This window comes from Rosa chinensis, chromosome 6 (genome assembly GCF_002994745.2).
Source record: "Rosa chinensis cultivar Old Blush chromosome 6, RchiOBHm-V2, whole genome shotgun sequence".
NCBI classification, from domain to species: domain Eukaryota; kingdom Viridiplantae; phylum Streptophyta; class Magnoliopsida; order Rosales; family Rosaceae; genus Rosa; species Rosa chinensis.
Window position 1 is genome coordinate 1,460,601 of NC_037093.1, and position 4,890 is coordinate 1,465,490.

General features: G+C 36.9%; 1 pseudogene; it reads left to right on the plus strand.

Moving 5' to 3' along the window:
- The first annotated feature begins 597 nt into the window (after nucleotides 1–597).
- LOC112173961 lies at nucleotides 598–4,215 on the plus strand (annotated as a pseudogene).
- Nucleotides 4,216–4,890: the final 675 nt, after the last annotated feature.

A 4,890-nucleotide genomic window follows, 5' to 3' on the forward strand; every position in this document is an offset into this window, starting at 1 on the left:
CGACAAGGACAATATTTGGCTGTACGAGGATAAAATAAGATGATAGGGTTTGGGTGGCTGTTGGTCTTCACTGTACAGAAAGGAAAAAAATAAAAAATAAAAATAAAAATAAAAACCTGGTTGTATACTCTCTATTGGGACGTTGTATATTCTCAACTAGGACGAGAATAAAATAAGGTGAGAGTTATTGGTCTTCACCTGTATGAGAAAAGAAAAGGGGAAAAAAAAAAGGTTGTGTACTCTCGACTAGGACAATATAGTTGGCTGTACGAGAGTAAAACCTTGGCTGTATACCCTTGACTTACTAGCTGTATGATAAGAGTTTGGGTGGCTGTTGATCTTCACCTGTAGGAGAGAAAGCAGAGCATAACGAGTGGACAAGGCATGTGAGTTAGAGGGAGAAAACAACAAAAATCTTTCCAAAAAATAAAATGTGAGTAAGAAAGAAAGGAGATCAAAACAAGGGCTGGGATTGTGCCACGAGAATTGGACCAGAAAGCATTATCAACCAACACATTTTACTTGTTCTTTTTCTCTTTTTCTATTTCTTCAACAAACGCATGTAGCTAGTACTTATATATAGGGAATATTTTTTTCAAATCTTCTTCAACTCACGCAAAGCCATTCATACGGGAAAATGTCAGTCCAAGTTTTGGCATCTCAGGCTCAAAGGCCAGATAGTGTGGCTGATGTTAAGCGACCGTCAGCTAATTTTGCCCCAGGCATTTGGGGTGATCATTTTCTCTCCTATGCTACCACGGTAGGATATACAGTACATGTATGTAGTAGCGCATATTTTTCTTTAAGCTAGTAATTCCCAGTAATATATACTTATATCGATTTTAATTATGAAGCTTCAGTTGGGCATAATTTTATACCATGTAAGGTCTGTGTGTGTGTGTGTTTTTTTTTTTTTTTTTTTTACGTACAGCTCCTTATGCATAGCCAAAAAATTCCAATAAGGCTAAAGCAAATGCATGGCCACGTTAATTTAGAGCATCTGAAAATCTTATAATTTTTCTTTTCTTCAATTTGCTTGTGTAGGAAGTTGACACTAAACTTGAGCAACATGTTCGAGAACTGAAAGAAGAGGTGAAGAGGATGCTAATGGACTCCTTAAAAAATCCTTCACAACAATTGGACTTGGTTGATGACATTCAACGCCTAGGCGTGTCCTATCATTTTGAGAATGAGATTGAAGAAATTTTGAAACAAATTCACCACAACTACTCTTATGGTAGTGAAGATGACCTTTACACTACTGCTCTTTGTTTTCGATTGTTGAGACAACAAGGTTACAATGTTTCATGCGGTAAGTTGTTCGTGTATTCTAATAGCTCGCTTTGCAGTGCTAAACTAAGGAAAAGAGTATATACGTATAATATTAGCATCGGCATGATTTCGTAAACTCTTAGTTGAATTTCTATGCCCATGCATGCCAATATACGGATAACAACCTGACATGAAATTTGTCAATCTCTTTGTCTTTTTCTGTATATAGATAATATGATATATAGAGGCTCATATAATGGATTCCCTGGTGATGCAGATATGTTCAACAAGTACATGGAAGGAAATGATAAAAAATTTAAGGCATCTCTCCTAAGTGATGTATCCGGACTATTAAGCTTGTATGAAGCCGCGCATCTTAGGATACACGAAGAAGACATACTTGAAGAGGCTCTAGCCTTCACCACCACTCATCTTGAGTCGATCAAACACAGTTTAAACCCTCCACTTTCGAAACAAGTAGCTCATTCCTTAACTCAGCCACTTCGAAAGGGCATCACTAGGGTGGAAGCTAAATATTACTTGTCAGTCTATCATGAACGCGATTCACATAACGAGACTCTCCTGATTTTTGCAAAGTTGGATTTCAACCTACTGCAGCAAGTCCATCAAAAGGAACTATGTGAAATTACACAGTTAATTAACTATCAAACTACTTACATATCTACTATATCAAAGAAATGCTATTTGGTTATACCAATTAAATTGTTCTGTAATTTAATTGTAGGTGGTGGAAGGACTTGGACGTGAGAAACATTGCCGTTTACAAGAGATAGAGTTACCGAAGTATACTTCGGCTGGGCTTTGTCAGTGTACTTCGAACCTCAATATTCCTTTGCTAGGAGGACATCATGCAAAGTCACCGCCATGGCATCTATTATTGATGACATTTATGATGCTCATGGCACACTCGAAGAATTAGAGCTTTTTACTAAAGCTATTCAGAGGTTAATTTATTATTTAAATTAATTGTCACTAGCCCTTGTCTAAAGTTGATTGCCCAACAATTGAAAGCCAGCGAAAAGATTCACACGGATTTGCCTCAATACACACACACGCACAAGAGAGCACGCGCGCACACACCCGTACGATTTTTAAAAAATGCAGACATTGTCAATTTGATAATTACACAATAAATTTTAACAATTGAAGTGTACGTTATACTTTCATATTCCTATTTTAATTTATAAGTAACTCTGCAACATTTCAGCCATCTATTACTAACAAAAATGTGAACCATTTAACCACGACAAGTGGTTGGTTAAGTGGATGCACTGGCACGCCAACGTTTAAGATGTGGAATCCCCACGTCTTGTGTTCGAACGTTCGGTCCGCTTAGTGTAATTGTTGAATTATAAACGTGGCCAAAGAGGGCCGCAATGCCTGTTAGCCGTCTAGGTCCCTAGCAGATTAATCCTTAGGCTTAGGAAGCTTTTGGAATACCTCGATCAATCCGAAAGGAGAGTGTAAAATAAAATGGTGAATTATTAGAGATAAATGTAGAGTGTTGGCAATAATTGAAATGGTTAAATGGTTTATGTTTTCCTGAAACTTTGCAGGTCAATTATTTGAGCGGCCTAGAATTAAGAGGATAGTCCAGATCATCAAAAACAATTTAAATGATATTTTAAAAGTGCAGTTAATTAACCTTACGTGAGAACGACTGTACATATAGCTATATACATGATTGATAATAAGTATCCGCATAAATACTACAAATCAACAGTTTTTAGGTTCAACAGCATTTTTGGTTATGTTAAAATATGCAGAGCTAACTTTTCAATTGTCTACTACTTGATTAGGTGGGACGTCTGTGTCATAGATCTGTTACCAGATTATATGAAAGTCTGTTATAAGGCACTATTAGAAGTTTATACTGAAATTGAAGAACAGCTTGCAAAAGAAGGAAAGTTGTATCAAATCCAGTACGCCAGAGAACCTGTAAGCCCATTAGTCTAGTACTTTTTGAGTTTTAAGTCTATATAGATGGTTTATGTATGTAAAATATGACTTTCGTTAGCGACGAACAAATGTTAATCGGTTGTTTCTTATATGTAGATGAAAAAGCTATCTGAAAATTACTTCCTTGAAGCTAAATGGTTGCACCAGAAGCACATACCAACAATGGATGATTATATGTCCCTAGCATTAATGACCACAGGCTACCCCCTGCTAATAACAACAGCCTTTGTTGGAATGGGAAATATTGCTACACAAGACTCCTTCGATTGGTTGGCCACTTATCCCAAGGCTGTAAAAGGGGCTGCAATAATTTGCCGACTCATGGATGACATAGCGGACCATAAGGTACGTACGTACTGCTATATAGCAAGTCTTGATCGATATATGTTGTCTGTTAATTTCATCATCGATCACTTCAAGACCTTCTACTACGTGGGTGGGTGTGTGTGTGTTTTTGTTTTTGTTTTTTTGGTAGTACGATACTGCGTATGGTGGTTATTAATTGATATGTGGTACTTAGCACGGTTATGTATATGAGCCGATTCCTCTAGTGCTTGCATTTTTTTTTTCCTAATTAAAGCAATTATTAAGCTTTGCATTTGAACCTAGCAAGACAATCATGTACGTCTCTGCATTTGTAGTTTGAGCAAAAGAGAGGACAAGTTACCTTAGCTGTAGAGTGCTACATGAAAGAATATGGTGCCACAGAAGAAGAAGCAATAATCGGATTGCGTAGAGAAGTGAGTGATGCATGGAAGGACATAAATGAATCGTTCCTCCTCCCTAATGTTCCTCCGAGGCCATTGCTAACTCGAATTATTAACTTTGCATGTATCATGGATGTTGCATACAAGTACGCAGATGGTTACACTACTCATCATGATACTGTGCTTAAGGATTTGATAGTTTCTACACTTGTCCAACCCGTGCTTGTATAAACTTCAAATCATGTTTCTTGTATATCCTAATATGATGGGTTGGGTTTCCAATCCTCCTTCCTCCTTTTTTAATTCTGATGCATCTCAGGCTTCTCACATCTCTCCTCAAAACTCTATTCCTTTTGGTTCTGATGTGGTATGGCTTTTTCTTTGTAATCCTTTATTTGTTCTCTTAATATAATTGTTTTCCGTTAAAGAAAAAAAAAACATACAAAAAACTATTGAAATCTAATAAATTGAAAACATGGAGATATATTGATCTTTCTGTTATATATTATGAGGTTCTCTCTAGAGGAATTATTCAGAATAAGTACAGAGATGCAATCAGCAATATTGGTGGATTTTATCTTTTGGTCTGAACAACAATATTGATAGATATATAAAAGAAAACAAAACATATGGGACCGAAGCATTTTAGACCACATTGGGTCATTGGGATTAGATACCCTAAAAAAAACCAGCCATCAATTCCAACTCAGAATGAGGCTATAGCTAGCATTTCCATTTCATCCATTATATTTGAATCCCCCCTTTTTCCATTATATTTGAACCTCCCCTTTTTGTTTTATAAAACTGACCACATGGGTTTTGTTCCTGATGACGTTAATTGCTAGCTAGTTTCCGGTTTAGAGCCTCTGGTTTTATATCATGCACACAGTTGCGCTCCTCTGTGTGACTGTGTCAGTGGCTGGCAGCAGCC